The sequence below is a fragment of the Aedes aegypti genome, chromosome 2, assembly GCF_002204515.2.
Source record: "Aedes aegypti strain LVP_AGWG chromosome 2, AaegL5.0 Primary Assembly, whole genome shotgun sequence".
Taxonomy (NCBI): Eukaryota; Metazoa; Arthropoda; class Insecta; order Diptera; family Culicidae; genus Aedes; species Aedes aegypti.
The window spans coordinates 437,314,187-437,332,366 of NC_035108.1; positions in this window are offsets into that span (position 1 = coordinate 437,314,187).

Here is an 18,180-nt window from a genome sequence, read left to right on the forward strand (position 1 = left end):
TGTTATGTTTAACAATATACTGTCAATTCAACTATATTTTTAGTTATCTCCAAATTAACCTTAAAATATAGTTGAATTGACCGGAAAAATGATTACGAACACTATATTTTGTTCTCCGTGTAGCGGTGAGGATAACTATCCTCGCGGTCATCCAAAATCTGCAACGAGAAAACCGATTTCTATTAACATCAACTTATCAGAAAATGTATGGTGAAATTACTTACTTGTAGACAAATAAGTATCGGCAATCTTTTTCGTCCAGGGCTTCGTCCATAACTTTAAGGATATCTTGACAGGAAACTTAGAAGAAGCTTATCTCTTAATGTTTATTTTCGTAACTTCCACTTAAAGTTATTATTTTCCGCATTCAAACCGAGCAGCAAGAAGTAAAATCTAAAGATGGTATCTTTTCTTTGCAAACTATCATGTGTACCATTTACCCATTATTATTTATAGATAGAGAACTTCACAATGAGGTTAAAATACTCTTTTTTATGTCATTGAAAAATACCCTTTTTCTGACAACTCCATACAAGCTATGAAAATGGGTACTAGAAACCCATTTAATGGGTACTTTTATATTAGCGTGCAGATGAAAAAGGCTATGATGAAACGCACAAGATCCAAGACAAAATCCTTCACGCTGTGGCGAACTGTGATTCAAAGATGGCGCTGTTAAAAGTGACACACTAAACTTTCTTGAATCAAGTGACTGACTTAAGTCGTTATAAGAGTTAAGCCCCACGCACAATGTGAGCGGCAGCGCGGTACAGCGGCATGACGGCACGCCCATCTTGATCCACACCCCACTTATCAATCCCATGTTGACTAAATCCTTCTCAACATTGACTCGACAAGCAGAGTGTAGCTCAAGATGGGCCCGCCGTCATGCCGCTGTGCCGCGCTGCCGCTCACATTGTGCGTGGGGCTTTAAAAGCAGAAGCCAAAATTTATTTATTCAAAATCGATTTTTTTCAAGTGCACAAATCAAGAGAATCAGACAACCTTCCGCACTGAAAAATTTGATCGATTTGTCACTCGCTGGTGGTGATCACGGTGATCACTCGATCAAGTTCTCAGCACAGACAAAAAGACGTAACACTGACGAAATTTCATTCAGCCACTTATTTAATGATCGTTTTTAATTTGCTATCATAGTGGTTTCTGCGCTCGTGTACCTACACGTTACATGTCACCAACACTACTTAAAGATTGCTGGTTGAAAATATAAACAAAGATCAGCTGTTCCCAGCAAAATCAAATGACAGTATTTTCAACCAGCAAATTTGCGCACGTGTTCGTGACACCGCTCGACGAGAGCTCAATGGACCAATGCACGTGTTCACTCTTTGACGTTTGAGCGGTGCCGTGTTATTTACGCGACCATGGAAACGAGTGAATTTGGCACCGCTCAAACGTCAAACTAGTGAACACGTGCATTGGTCCATTCAAAGCAGTAGAAGCATTTGCCTTACAATGCTAATGTCGCGACTGTTCATGTGACCAACATCTAGTTTGCCGCGCTCTGACAGCTTGAGTACCGGGTCTATGGACCAATGCACGAGTTCACTAATTTGACGTTTGAGCGGTGCCGAATTCATTCGTTGTCAAGGTCACGTTAATAACATGGCACCGCTCAAACGTCAAATAGTGAACTCGTGCATATTGAGAGTGCAATTTACGTCCAGTGTATGTAATTTTTACTATTGATATGCCCCTCGGTATCCAGGCAATGCTGCCAACCTAAATGTCAAATGTGTATTTCCTTTTCCTTTTGCACTGTTCATTATTAGAAGAAAGTCCGATCAATAAACACGCGTTGTTAAAGTTCCAAGAACTAAATCGGCTTTTCCCTATCCGAAATCTCTTTCCGCCCATAGGTTTTGGGCCCAGGATCGATTCCTGGACGCGTCGTGGTCGAATCTAGTGGATTCCGGTCGTAGTGCAGTGAAAAATCGAGTGATGGGGGAACATGAGAAGGAGGAGTGCTTTCGCGTCGCGCTGTTTGACGGCACGAACTTTCCGGCGTGGAAATTTCGTATGCTCACACTGCTGGATGAGCACGATCTAGTGGAATGTGTCGAGACCGAAATAGATGATGTGCCGGAATTGAAAGTCGAAGCAGGGGACGCGCAAGATGTGATTCAGCGGAAAGGAAAAGCCCTAGAGAAGAGGCAGAAGAAAGAAAAGCGGTGTAAAACGATGATAGTGTCCCGGATCCATGATGATCAATTGGAACATTTGCAGGGGCGGAACACCCCAAAGCAAATGTGGGATTCTTTAGTGAAAATATTTGAGCGGAAAAGTGTAGCAAAGCGGTTGCATTTGAATCGGCAACTACACGAGCTGCGATACGCGGGTGGAAGTTTGCAAGAACATTTTGTGAAGTTCGATCGTTTGATTCGGCTGTTTCGTGGTGCTGGTGGTGTGATGGATGACATTGACGTTGTGTGTCGGTTGCTGCTCTCGTTGGGCACTGAATACGATGCAGTGGTGACGTCGATTGAATCACAGCCAGAAGAACAACTCACTATGGACTTTGTGAAGAGCAGGCTCCTAGATGAGGAAATAAAAAGGAGAAGCACAGTGTCGAAATCGAGCGCAGTGAAAAGTGACTCCGCCGCGTTTTCTGGTGTCGTGAAGAAGCAAGTGAAGAAGAAGAATAGTTTCAAATGCTTCGGGTGCCAAAAGGAGGGGCACAAATTAGCAAACTGTCCCGAAAAGAAGCACAAAAGTGATGTGAAATCGTTTCCCAAATCGTCTGCGCACGTCGCGAGTGATCGAAAAGAAGGAGTGATTTTCTTGAGCGCAGGCGGACGTGCGAGCGAGACGAAGTTGGACGAACGAAGCAAAATTCGGTGGTACATTGACTCGGGTGCGACCGAACATATTTGTAACGATAAACGACTGTTCGATAAACTGGCTCCGATGGCACAGCCAATGGACATTGCTGTTGCTAAAAGTGGTGAATGGGTGACTGCCGAACTAGCCGGCAATGTGTCAGTGATTTCAGTGGTTGAAGATAAATTCATCGAGGCGACGGTGTCCGATGTGGTGTTTATCCCAGAAGCAAGAGCCAACCTGTTCTCCATCAGTAAGGTGGAATCTGCAGGAATGCGGGTGGTGTTTGAAGGTGGACGCGTCGAGATTCTGCGAGACTCGGTGGTGGTGGCCACTGGAAGACGGCGAGATAAGTTGTATGAGTTAAACTTCTACACACCCAAAGGTACGTGCGATTCTCTATTATTTTCTGGGGAGATCAATAAGGCGAATGAGCTCTGGCATCGGCGCTTTGGACACCTGGGAGAGAGAAACCTGACAATCCTGTTGAACGGAGAGGCGGTCGACGGCATGAAAGCTGTGCAGGGCGAGAAGCGGCTGATTATCTGTGAAACATGCGTGGCGGCGAAACAGACACGGAATCCCTTTGCGTTGCGGCAGGAAAGGAGATCGAGTCGAGTGTTGGAGCTGGTGCACTCCGATGTTTGTGGGCCAGTCACACCAGCAAGCTGGAGTGGAGCAAAATATTTCGTTACCTTTATTGACGATTGGTCGCGCTTCACAGTTGTGTATTTGATCAAATCAAAGGATGAGGTTGCCAGTTGCTTTAGAGACTACGAGGCGCAAGCGACTGCTAAGTTTGGGTGCAAAATCTCTCGTCTTCGCACGGATAACGGTGGGGAATATGTTGGCAAAGACATGCGTACGTTTTGTCGACAGCAGGGAATCAAGATGGAGTTCACCGTTCCCTACTCACCTGAGCAGAACGGAGTAAGCGAACGGATGAATCGAACGTTAGTGGAGAAAGCCCGTTCGATGTTATTCGACTCCGGTATTAGCAAAATGTTCTGGGGAGAAGCGGTGGAAACTGCAGCGTTTCTAGCGAACAGGAGCCCAGCCAGTGCGATTGGGCAGAAGGTAACACCTGCGGAGATGTGGAATGGTAAACGACCCGTGGTTACGAAGTTGAGAGTTTTCGGTTCTCCAGCCTATTGCCATATCCCGAAGGAAACCCGTAAGAAGCTAGACGAAAAGAGCTGGAAAGGTATTTTTGTTGGATATGGAGCAAACGGGTATCGTATCTGGAATCCCAAAGAGAAGCGGATTGTGACCGTTCGCGATGTTATCATTGATGAAAATGCTAAAATGGAAGCTAGTGAGAGCGACCGGCCGAGGACAACGATGGTTCACGTATCCGGTGAATCTAAAACGTACGAAAGCGAGCAAGAAGATCTTCACAGCGAAGCTGGTGATCCAGATGGTGATCTGAACGAGACAAACCCTGAAGACGGCACTGAGCCGGAAGATTTCGATAGCTGTGTTGACACCACCCTTGAGGAGGAGAGTGGCGATAGTGATCGGGCTGGAGGCAATGGTGAGGAAATAACGGGAACACGCAACAGGAAGCCTCCTGTGTGGCATCGGGATTATGATATGACGTTTGCCGGGTATGCTTTCGGAGCAATCGAGTACGTTGATAACATACCAAGCACTGTAGCAGAGTTAAAGAAGAGGGATGACTGGCCACATTGGCAGGCGGCCATAAAGGCGGAGTTGGATTCTTTGCACCGAAATGGGACGTGGGAACTAGTGAAGCTTCCTGCGGGACGGCGTGCAGTGTCTTGCAAGTGGGTATTCAGGATCAAGCCTGGAAACGGAGATGAGCCGGACAAATACAAAGCGCGTCTGGTGGCCCGTGGCTTTAGCCAACGTCGTGGTTTCGACTACACTGAAACCTACTCTCCAGTCGCTAGAGTTGACACACTCAGAGCTTTGTTGGCTGTGGCAAACAAAGAACGCATGGAGATTCATCAGATGGATGTTCAATCGGCCTTCCTCAACGGAGATCTCACAGAGGAAATCTACATGTCACAACCTGAAGGCTTTGAAGTTGGTAACGGGTTGGTCTGCCGTTTGAAAAAGTCTCTTTACGGCCTAAAGCAGGCCTCAAAGGTTTGGAATGATAGGTTTGACAGTTTCATTACCAAACTCGGATTCGTAAGGAGTAAAAATGATCCGTGTCTCTACGTTAGAGATCAAAGTGGCAAGAAAGTGTTCTTGTTATTATATGTCGATGACATTTTGGTAATAGGCCACGATTTGAAGCAGATCAAGATCATAAAGACTTGTTTGTCCAAGGAGTTCAGAATGACGGATTCAAATGAGGTGTCTTGTTTTCTCGGAATGAATATTGCAAGGAGCATTGATCAGCGAATCATGCGAATAAGCCAGCGCAGATATTTGGAGAGCCTTTTGGAAAGATTCAACATGTCCGAGTGCAAGCCGATATCCGTCCCGATGGAGTGCCGTCTCCGATTGCAGAAAGGCGAAGAATCGAAACGTACGTCCAAGCCGTATCGAGAGTTGGTAGGCTGCTTAATGTATGTGGCACTTACAACTCGTCCTGACTTGTGTGCTGCAGTCAATTACTGTAGTCAGTTTCAAAGCTGTCCAACCGACGAGCATTGGGCTCATCTAAAACGCATATTGCGATACATCAAGGGCACTTTGAACATTGGATTGCAGTTTGAAGCTAATGATGCGGCGCCTGTACTTGGTGCGTTCTGTGACGCAGATTGGGCGAATAACGTAGTCGACCGACGCTCAGTTACAGGATACGTCTTCAAGGTCTTCGGATGCACTATCGCTTGGGGAACGAGAAAGCAACAGTCAGTGTCGTTGTCATCGACGGAGGCTGAGCTTTTTGCGCTGTCTACTGCTGTGTGTGAAGGGATGTGGCTTCGGCGATTGCTAGCAGAACTTGGATACATCGCAAATGCAGCTGTTCCGTATTATGAAGATAACCAGAGTACGATCAGAATTGTTTGTGAACCGAAGGCTAGAAGCAGGCTGAAGCATATAGATGTTAAGCACCAGTTCGTCAGTGATTTGGTTCAGCAGGGGCAGATTGAGCTGCGGTACGTGTCGACGGATCAACAGGTAGCGGATATAATGACTAAGAGTCTTCCCGCAGGGCAGTTTCGTCGACTCAGAGAAAAACTTAGTCTATCAGACAAAAATTGAGCAGGGGTATTGAGAGTGCAATTTACGTCCAGTGTATGTAATTTTTACTATTGATATGCCCCTCGGTATCCAGGCAATGCTGCCAACCTAAATGTCAAATGTGTATTTCCTTTTCCTTTTGCACTGTTCATTATTAGAAGAAAGTCCGATCAATAAACACGCGTTGTTAAAGTTCCAAGAACTAAATCGGCTTTTCCCTATCCGAAATCTCTTTCCGCCCATAGTGCATCGGTCCATAAATGTCAAATCAATTTTATCAATAAGAAAAAAACATTTTCTACAACATGGCGCTAAACAAACAATCAAAAACTTCAATAATAAGTACCGATGAAATAATTATGTTTTGTGATAACAGCGCTACTAGCGTTCTACTACTTATATTTTCTATTTTCAAACCTCACACCGAGAAGTGGGCGCATCGTTTTTCTTCGCGTTCGATGTTTAACACTACCGCTATCTGCCGGTCTTGTTGCATGAAACATCTTTTTGTGCAACATGCTCACCAGATGATGATAGTGTAAACTGGGTGTTGGATTTTGAATAAATTTGTTCTAAGTAACCTGTTTGTCTGTGGCGGTAGTGTGATCACAGTTTCGAAACTTAAAACACGAAGAAAAACTATGCGCCCACTTCTGGGTGTGGGGTTTGAAAGATAGCAAATTAACCCGTTAACGCCCAAGGTATCTCACAATTGGAATTCAGCTCCGGTTTTGTTACTCATAGTCGTATTCCCATAAATTAAACCTTATTTCACCATAAAATTTCAAGTCTATGGTGGGGATCCAAAAAAATTCTTGAAAGTGTGTCGTCCATATCTAGCTGTTCTATAAGTTTATTTTCGAGATTAATCAAATATATTTTCATGCAGTTTGACCCATTACAATGTAAACAAGTTGGAAAAACTGCTGGTGAGGGGTAATTCATAAATTACGTCACGTACAGAACAGGAAGGAGGGGGTTACAATGAAACGTGACTACTCATATAAAAATTGGAATCCATACAAAAAGTGTGATACAAAGGAAAATTGAGGAGGATGAATATGGCAAAACTTTGCGTGACGTAATTTATGGACGTACCCTGATAAAGAAATTGCAACATAAAGATTAAAAATTTCAGAGGCGAAAGGTGCATGCCAGAACTAAATCATTTAGTGACTTCAATTCACTTTTCTGCTCTACCACGTAAGTAAAATACAGACATACATACATTTCCATACATTTACATGTAAAATAATGCACACTTAAGCCATTTATACCAAAAACAAAATAAAATCTCTCATCAAATATTTTGATTTAGAAAAAAACCTACAGAATAGTCTTCAAAAAGATTATATAAAACTTGCCAGCTGATAATGGAAACATAACTATCAAAATATTTTTTCTGGTTCAAGTTATTAGTATACAATGTGACTCTGATCTGACAGTGATCGAAATTTATATTTGGCATTATCAGAATTTCGTTAGTGCTGATCAAAAGTTAGTCCTTCAGTCCAATGACAGTCAAATATTGGACTCCAACTATTACATGCTTTACAGATGTGAATATTTGAAGCCAACATTATTCGGCTATAACGTTTAAGTTACTGCATCACTGATGCATATAGTCTCATTCACCGACAGAACCGAATCCACGCGGCCCAAGATTTTTGACACTAGAGCTGGCCAGAATACTTTGGGAGCATACGGAAGCGTGTCCGCTCAAATGTCACAATTCTTGGACCGAGTGAGTTCAGCAAGGAAGGCTCTTTACTGCTACCTCAACGCGTCGCTGGTTCTAAAACGTAAACAGCCATACAAAACTATGACCAAACAATGGCGAAGGCGTAATCAATTCTCTCGAAAACATTCATTTTGGGAATTAAGTAGAATTTTCTAATTAAATTGGCAACAACGCACTACAATAGCGCGTAGTAAATAACTGCTTGCAAACAATATCTTTCAAGCGCATTTATTACCTGTAATTTTGCGAATAATAATTTTTACTTTTCCACATTTAAGTCATAAAACTGGTTCTGGACTTAGGTTGGCGGCTATTCAATTTTACTCTCGTTTGACAGCCGCTCTTCACCATTGGAGTTCAGTTCATGGATGGATAAGTCAATTTGTCGGTTTTTCACTCGTTCTTCACTCCCTTCAAAAGATCAAAGGATCTAAATGGTGTCAAGGTTCATCTAAAAATGTAAGGAGCATTGCATCCGAAATAAGCGATTGTTGCTCGAATCGATAGTAAGTATCCATTGTTTTGATCTAGGCAGATCAATTTCTTATAGGTTGTTTCCTTGATGTTTCGCACATAAAAGCAATTCCCAGCTAATATGTTTTTTTTTGCGAAAATATCTCCTTTAGTTGATCATCGTTTTCGAAGATACCAATTTTTTCATCACTGGACTTCAATCATGAGAATGACTTCCGAACTAAGAAGGTTTTAGGCGAATAGCTTTCTTTGGATTTAATCAGTGGACTGATATATAAGCGAAAAAATGTGTGCCCAGTAGTGACATTTAGGTGATTTCCAAAGTAATAAGTTTCCAGGAAAATAGGTCTCATTCAGTTCTCCAACTTTGCCAAAAACACTAACTTTGTATCCAATCTCTAGATTGAGATAAAAGCAAATAATGTGTTTGTCTACTAGCGCCACCTTGGGAGAATTTTCTAAACTACTATGTTTCTGGGCGAATAGATCCCATTCAGCTGAACACTTTTGACAAAGATACCAAATTCGAGATTGTGATTTTTTTCAGTCCCATCGATGGACTGATATAAAAATATAAAATATTTGACCACTAGCGCCACCTTGTGAGTGTCCGAACTAATATGGTTTTAGGCGAATAGGATTCATTTAGTTGTTCAACATTGTCCACGACACAAACTTTGTATCTAATCACTTGACTGAGATATTAGCTAATAAAATCTTTGCCCACTAGCGCCATCTTGTGAGTGTTATAAGGTTTTATGTGACTAAGTATCATTTAGTTGTTCAACATTGTCGAAGACAACAATTTTGTATCTCATAACAGAACTGAGATGCAAGCAAATTCAATATTTGCCGACTAGCGCAATCTAGTGAATGTTTTCCGAACTAATAAGTTTTCGGGCGAATAGATCTCATTCAGTTGAACACATTTGTCGAAGACACCAATGTTGTATCTCATCACTGAAATAAGATATAAACAATCAAAATGTTCGATCGCTAGCGCCATCTTTTGAGTGTATTCCGAACTAAAAACGTTTTAGGCGAATATGTCTCATTTAGTTGATCAACTTTGTCGAAGACTTCAATTTTGTATCTAATAACTGGACAGAGATACAAGCAAATAAAATCTCTGCTCACTAGCGCCATATAGTGAGTGTTTTCCCAACTAATAAATTTTCGGGTGACTAGATCTCATTCAGTTAAACACATTTGTCGAAGACACCAACGTTGTATATCATCACTGAACTGAGATATAAACAATCAAAATGTTCGACCATTAGCGCCATCTTTTGAGTGTTTTCCGAACAAATAAGGTTTTAGATGAATAGTTCTCATTTAGTTGATCAACTTTGTCGAAGACACCATTTTTGTATCTCATAACTGGGCTAAGATATAAGCAAATAAAGTTTTTGCTCACTAGTGCCGTCTTGGGAATATTTTCCGCATTTATAAGGTTCTATGCGAATAGGTATTATTTAGTTGTTCAACTTTGTCGAAGACACCATTTTTGTATCTCATAACTGGAATAAGATATAAGCAAATAAAGTTTTGGCTCACTAGCGCCATCTTGGGAGTGTTTTCCGAATTTGTAAGGTTCTATGCGAATAGGTATTATTTAGTAGTTCAACTTTGTCGAAGACACCAATTTTGTATCTCATCGCTGGACTGAGATATAAACGAAGCAAATATTTGTACGCTGGAAAGTTGTTTCATATGTTGCTTTTATATGCGACATTTGTTGGCGTCTGTGCGCCACCTGGTGAGTTAATTCTGAATTAAAATAGTTACCAAGTGGAAGTCAGCAGTCCTGTGATCAACTTTGCAGAAGACAGTTTTCACCTAAACCTCTTTATTTTCAAGATATTTGCTCTACAAGTACTGTCCTATTTATAGGACGCTGGGCGTTCGGGGCTTTTGTCCTATTTTTAGGACGCTGGGCGGATATGGGTTAAAAACGATCATTAAATAAGTGCCCGATGGAAATTTCATCAGTGTTTCGTCTGTTTGTCTGTGGTTTTACTTCGTGTTTGAATTTCACTCTACCGCCATCTGCAGGTCTTGTTTCGAGCAATATGCTCACCAGATGATGCTGAGGTAAACTAGGCAAGTGATTTTAATTTAATTTGTGCTAAGTGTTACGTCTGTTTTTCTGTGATTAATGGTTCATTTTATTCACTGAATTGTACGTTATAATCCGGGTAATCATGATTGGTTACACATGATTGAAACGTAACAAATTTAATTGTAAGTCAAAAATGACTAGCTCGATTCACCAGCGTGCGCCAATTATATTGGGCCAATGTTGACAGTATTTTTAATTTACTGTTTTGTAAATACCTAATACTGTGTTTAGTAAACTGTTTTGGCATGTTTAGTAAATTGAGTCGCGCGACTCAGTGCAATCGCTCGCGGTTGCTTTCGTTTCTGTACCATGTTGGCACATACAGAGCCGTAGCGTGTCCTCGTGTCGCCCTTGGCGAACCTCCATTTCAGCGCCCCTTGGTAGAAACATATCTAAACATATAATTAATTTTTTTTTCTGGAATACTAGAGTGACTTCAACAAGATTTTTTATGAAAGTTATCAAAAGTATCATATAAATCTAACATATTTGCTTAAGTTCAGAAATTCTTGAGGAAATTTTCAGTTCATGTGGCTAAAGACATACTGTGGTTTCAAGATCTACTGGATGTTTAAAACTAAATTTAAGAAAAATTCTTCTGAACATCGGTGAACCATTTGTTTTAGGTAGTTTTTAAAACTTTTGCTCGAGTGAACAAAAAGAATTAAAGTGCTTATGCTTGAAAACGAATTTGAAAGCCATGACTTCTCAAAAATTTAAGAATGTTTCAGCAAAACATACCTAATAATTGTAATTGCAAAGGAACAATTATGAAATTCTTCGAGTAGGGTGGTTTAGGTTATTCGAAAATTGAAATATGTTTTATTTTTCAGGAAATGCTAAGTGAAATAAAAAAAATCGAAGATTTCAAGGGAATTCGCGTAGATTCAGTCACGATTTTCTCTAGAAGTTTCATTGCGAAATGAATGCATGCTTGGAACTAAATCATACATTTTGTCATTAATCAATGAAATAGTTTACTTAAATATATCAAAGAATTTTCAATTAATTGTCTAGGATATTGGTGTTACAAAAGAAATCATAATCTTTTTGTACAGACAGTAACCTAAAGATGGAATATTTACGAATATTTCAAGACCTATTTTAAAGAACGTCAAATTAAATTTTACGTGGTGAGAGAGAAATTTTGTCAAGGATCATCAAATGTAATTACCCCATATATATTTTCGACAATATACAGTGCCTTCCCGATTTTGGCAACACCCGCTTTTGTCTACCCCCGATTTTAGCAACACCCGTTTTTGGCAACATATTCTTCCCGATTTTGGCAACACAATGAAAAACATTTCAAATTGATTTTCAAGTACGGAAAACTAACATTTTGAATTAAAAGAAAGTTAAAATAAGTTCAAATGAAAGTGGTGGTGGCCATTACAAGCTGAAAAACTTAATGTGGATCGTACTTATGAGAATAACTTAGATATTTCGAAGTTGTTGTTAGACGTATAGGAGAAGTTAGTAATATAAAACATGCATGCTGTTTAAATTATTGTTACATAGTTAAATAGGCATCAAAAATTGCTGGAATACGTTGGTAACCGACAAGAAAAAAAATATAATTAGAGCACAAAATGTTAAGATGGTCAGCTAAACTACATTGATCGCAAATGTTTTGTTGTATTGTGTTTGTTTTTTTTTTTTAACATATCAATCGGATTATGTGTGGCGTGTGGAAAGGGGCCCAGATAGCCGTAGCAGTAAACGCGCAGCTATTCAGCATGACCATGCTGAGGGTCGTGGGTTCGAATTCCGCTGGTCGAGGATCTTTTCGTAAAGTATATGATGTCTATGATTGTTAGTCAAAATCTGATCTGAAAAAGGCTCCCAGAAATTGTTCACATCATTCATGATAGTTGCCATACATTTTCTGATACTTTTAGAGAATAAAATGATAAAAAATAAAAGCATTTCAAAATTCCCGATTTTGGCAACATCCCCAATTTGGCAACATAAAAATCACGCCTTGTTGCCAAAATCGGTAAGGCACTGTATACCTAAAACCACCAGATGAATAAGAATCTTTTTGAAAGGTGGTCGAATTTTGAAAACAATGTTGTCTAAATAGTTACAACCGTACTGTTTACATAGAAAATCTTCGTAACACCATCGTTTTTTGTTATAAAAAATGTATTACAGATTCTTAAACAAAGTCTGCTGTGAGAATTTTTTTAACAGGTTTACTTACTTACTTATTTGGCTTTACATCAATTATCTTGATAAAGCCTCGCCAACAATATTTCGCCAATTCCCTCGGTTCATGGCCGCTTCTCTCCATCCTCGACTGTGACCCACGCTCTCCAGGTCCTGGTGTACCTGGTCAATCCACCTAGCTCGCTGCGCCCCACGCCTTCTTGTTCCGACCGGATTCGTGGCGAACACCATCTTTACAGGGTTGTTGTCCGGCATTCTTGCAACATGCCCTGCCCAGCGTATCCTTCCAGCTTTAGCTACCTTCACGATACTGGGTTCGCCGTAGAGTTGAGCGAGCTCGTGGTTCATCCTTCGCCGCCACACGCCGTTCTCCTGCACGCCGCCGAAGATCGTCCTTAGCACTCGGCGTTCGAAAACCCCAAGAGCTTGCAAGTCCTCCTCGAGCATAGTCCACGCCTCATGCCCATAGAGGACTACCGGTCTTATGAGCGTTTTGTACATCGTGCATTTGGTGCGGGGGTGAATCTTTCTTGACCGCAGTTTCTTCTGGAGCCCATAGTAGGCACGACTTCCGTTGATGATGCGCCATCGTATTTCCCGACTAACATTGTAGTCAGCCGTCAACAAGGATCCGAGGTAGACGACCTCTTCCACCACCTCGAAGGTATCCCCGTCTATCGTAACACTGCTTCCTAGGCGGGCCCTGTCGCGCTCAGTTCCGCCAACCAGCATGTACTTTGTTTTCGACGCATTCACCATTAGCCCGACTCTTGTTGCTTCGCGTTTCAGGCGGGTGAACAAATCTGCCACCGTTTCAAATTTTCTCCCAATAATATCCATGTCGTCCGCGAAGCAAACAAATTGTCCGGATCTCGTGAAAATCGTGCCTCGACTGTTAAGTCCGGCTCTCCGCATGACACCTTCAAGGCACGAAAGTCCGTCGCCCTGTCGAAGTCCCCGCCGAGACTCGAACGAACTGGAGTGTTCGCCCGAGATCTTCACGCAGTTTTGCACACCGTCCATCGTTGCTCTGATCAATCTTGTGAGCTTCCCGGGAAAGCTGTTCTCGTCCATGATTTTCCATAGCTCTATGCGGTCGATACTATCGTATGCCGCCTTGAAATCGATGAACAAATGGTGCGTAAGGACCTGGTACTCACGGCATTTCTGGAGGATTTGCCGCTCGGAAAAGATCTGGTCCGTTGTCGAGCGGCCGTCGATGAAACCTGCTTGATAACTTCCCACGAACTCGATTGCTATAGGTGATAGACGACGGAAGAGAAACTGGGATAGCACTTTATAGGCGGCGTTTAGGATGGTGATTGCACGATAATTTTCACACTCCAGTTTGTCGCCCTTTTTGTAGATAGGGCATATAACGCCTTGCTTCCACTCCTCCGGTAGCTGTTCCGTTTCCCAGATTCTGACTATCAGCCGATGCAGACAAGCGGCCAACCTGTCCGGGCCCATCTTGATGAGTTCGGCTCCGATACCATCCTTGCCAGCGCGCTGGCTCTGTTGTTTTTGAGCTGTTGAATGGCATCCTTAACTTCCCCCATCGTGGGAGCTGGTTGATTTCCGCTGTCCGCTGTGCTGACCTAGCCATCGCCTTCGCTGTCCTGACCTTCTGTGCCTGTGTTCTCTGCGCCATTCAGGTGTTCATCGTAGTGCTGCTTCCACCTTTCGATCATCTCGCGTCCGTCCGTCAAGATGCTCCCATCCTTATCCCGGCACATCTCAGCTCGCGGCACGAAGCCTTTGCGGGATGTGTTGAGCTTCTGATAGAACTTCCGCGTTTCTTGAGAACGGTACAGCAACTCCATCTCTTGGCATTCCACCTCTTCCAGGCGGCGCTTTTTGTCCCGGAATAGGCGGGTTTGCTCTTTCCGCTTCAGTCTGTATCGTTCCACGTTTTGCAGCGTACCATGCTGCAGCATTGCAGCCCGCGCTGCATTCTTCTCCTCTAAAACCTCCTGGCACTTCTCGTCGAACCAATTTAACAGGTTTAACTTTTTTGAAAACTCTGTGAAAAAGCAGTCGAGTTGTATAGGCCTGAGTGAAAGCAAAAATGCTAAAACCCTCACCACTCAGCGAATACTAAACGGATTCAAATAATATTTTGTCAGTATACTGGCTCACATATCTAGTTTCTAAAAGTTGCCAGAGGATTTCGGAAATGTTCATGTGGCCGGAGTAATTTCGGTGGGTCACGGTCAGGTCGGGTGAAAAGGGTGTCGTGGTTTTGTGCCCCTTTTGGTAGGCAAATTTCAAGTCACAGATAACTGCATTTGTTTAATCCTTCAAATAATCATTTTCGTGTCCCCGGGCGCCTAAAATTCACGATAAAGTGGTCAATTTGCATCTAATCATCTGTGTCAAGATTATGGGAATGCTTTTCAGTAAACTGCTATGTTTGATCTCTACTTCAAGAGAGTTGAAACGGTTTAATATCGAACAAATCTATTGCCGGTTCTTACGGGAATTAAGTCAGAGTAGCCACATCTGGTACTCTCTAAACGGTGAAAAACTCTTTATTTGGGATGTTGATTATCAGATCTTAATGATTTATGCAAATTAAAATTATTGCCATTACAAATAAATAAAGTTAACTTACAGGGGATAGGCAAAATGATTGAGATAGGCAAAATTTTGCCCAAATTCAAATGCTTATAACTTTATGAAAAATGGATTAAATTGGATGCATCTGGAAGCAGTCGACGGCAATTTTGGTCCAGTTTTAGGAACTTTCTGGGCCATGCATATTTGCCACTGGACACCGGAGATGTTCCGGATTTTCTGAGGTCATGTCCAAATGTCATTTTTTCTGTCGCTTCTATTTTTGTGCGGTGTAAAGTTCGATAGATGTTTGCAATTTTCCTAGAAACTAGAACTAATAGAAAGTTGAATGCCACCGGACGCATTAAGATTGGTTGGAAATCTTCAGAAATATGACCATTTCCGTAAAACTGGTTCTTGAAAGCATGGTCAGTCATGTTTGTATTTCCAATCATGTTAATATTATACGGAGCTATATCCAAGCGGACACTAACCTTAAAAATGATGATTCCTGCAGCATATTCAGAACCATTAGATGCACAGACTACACTATAGAAGGTTCCAAGTACCCTGGGGGAAGTGGTCAATTAGGGACATATCCGGAACCATATCAATATGGGCATCAAACTTCATGATTTTTAAAGGTTATGCTTTCCGAAGCATTTCCAGCATCACCGGCTGCCATGACCACTTTATAGTAGGTTCCAGGTGCCCCGGGGAATGTGGCCGATTCGGAACATGTCCGTTCATCTGATTAGAATCACATTCTACCATAAACAGTAAGATCCATGGGACTTGGAAAATGGCGATCATTTTCAGAACCACATGATGTAATAACCACTCTATAGTAGATTCCAGGGGCTCCTAGAGATGTGGCCAATTCGAAACATGACCTCATCCCCCAGGGCCCATGGAACCTTCTATACAGTGGTCGTATAAATAAGTTGCGCTGTAAATACTTCTATTAGCATCACCTTCAAAAATCTTGATGTTTATACCTATATTGATGTGTTTTCGGGCATGTTTTGAATTGGCCACATCCCCCGGGGCACCTGGAACCTACTATAAAGTGGTCATGGCAGCCAGTGATGCTGGAAATGCTTCGGAAAGCATAACCTTTGAAAATCATGAAGTTTGTGCCCATATTGATATGGTTCCGGATATGTTCCTAATTGACCACTTCCCCCGGGGTACCTGGAACCTACTATAGAGTGGTCTGTGCATCTAATGGTTCTGAATACGCTGCAGGAAACATCATTTTTAAGGTTGCTGTCCGCTTGGATATAGCTCCGGATAATATTTACATGATTTGAAATACAAACATGACTGACCATGCTTTCCGGAACCAGTTTTACGGAAATGGTCATATTTCTGAAGATTTCCAACCAATCTTAATGCGTCCAGTGGCATTCAACTTCCTATTAGTTCTAGTTTCTAGGAAAATTGCAAACATCTATCTAACTTTACACCGCACAAAAATACAAGCGACAGAAATAATGACATTTGGACATGACCTCAGAAAATCCGGAACATCTCCGGTGTCCAGTGGCAAATATGCATGGCCCAGAAAGTTCCTAAAACTGGACCAAATTTGCCGTCGACTGCTTCCAGATGCATCCAATTTCATCCATTTTTCATAAAGTTATAAGCATTTGAATTTGGGCAAAATTTTGCCTATCTCAATCATTTTGCCTATCCCCTGTATCATGTCCCAAAAAATCGCCCTTTTTACCCGACTTGACCCAGTGACCCACTGGAATAACTCCGGCCACAGGAATATTCCCGAGTTCTTCTGGCCACTTTTAGAAAACTAGATATGTGAGCCAGTATACTGACAAAACATTATTTGAATCCGTTACGTAGTCGCTGAGCGGTGATGGTTTTAGTTTTTTTGCTTTCACTCAGGCCTGTACGGGTTAAATAATGATCAAAGTTATCGGTATCCTCTCCTTGATTTTATGAGAATCTTGCCCTATTTTCTATTGAAACCCTGCCCAGAGTTTCGTGAATCCCGCCCAGGAAAAAGTTATAAAGTTTGATTCATGTACAGTTGTCAATGAAAATTTTATAATTCAGCTTGAGATTCAGTGAGATCGTGTTCGTCGAATTTACTCTTTGTGCAGCAATCCTAATTTAAGCTCAATATAATTTCACTTTTACCAGTCAACTTCTCGTAGGTGGGGAAGTGTTTCTTGTATTTTAATAAAAAAAAATCGAGTGATCGGAACATACACTCCAGACTTACATACAAATCTGAATAATAAAAACCTTTGTTTCTGCTTATTTACAAACTTAATTTATGTGTAATTGTTTAAATTAAAAAAAAAAAAAACTTTGAAAGTGCTTATTGCATGTTTTGTATAATCCTTTCAAAAATTGTTTAAATCCTTTTGAAATGGTAACTCATAAGAAGCCTTAATTTTATATGCATCTTTCAAAATTTTACCAAGTGATTCACGGTTTTTGGCGCCCCCTTTAGGCTAGCGCCCTTGGCGGGAGCCAACCTGGCCAACCGCACGCTACGGCACTGGGCACATATCATCACCACATCACGCATCTACATACAAATGTTTGGGAGCAACATCATTATGAAAATCGCTTCTGTCGCCGGATTCGTTGACAGGGTGCCTCCTTGGGGGAGATGTTTGTTGATCTGTTTGATATCGCCAACTAGGTGTTAGTATTTGGCTGACATGTTTTCATTTCGTTATTGAAAAAAGAAAATTTTGAAAACACGATGCTACCTAATAAGGGAACATCCGTTAAGTACGTTAGGCCTAATTTAGTAGTCAATCCCCCATGGGGATGCATCCTTTCATCATACTGGATTGCTATACTTACTTGATTGTTTATCACATATATACTCCCTTGCAAAAATTTGGGTTCACTCCCTCAAAACACAAAATAAAGCGTTTTATCCACATCTCTGTGACAAAATGTCTATTTGAAATTCTGTGGTCCATTTTCAGAAAGACAATTATGTGTTCTTACTTTGTAGGTATTTTGACAAAAACGGTTTGTGAATTATGTTATCTAAAATATGTGATATTTAAAAAAAAAACTTAAATGTAAGGTAAGTAAGCTTTCGAACTGTGCACTGAGAAAAATCTAC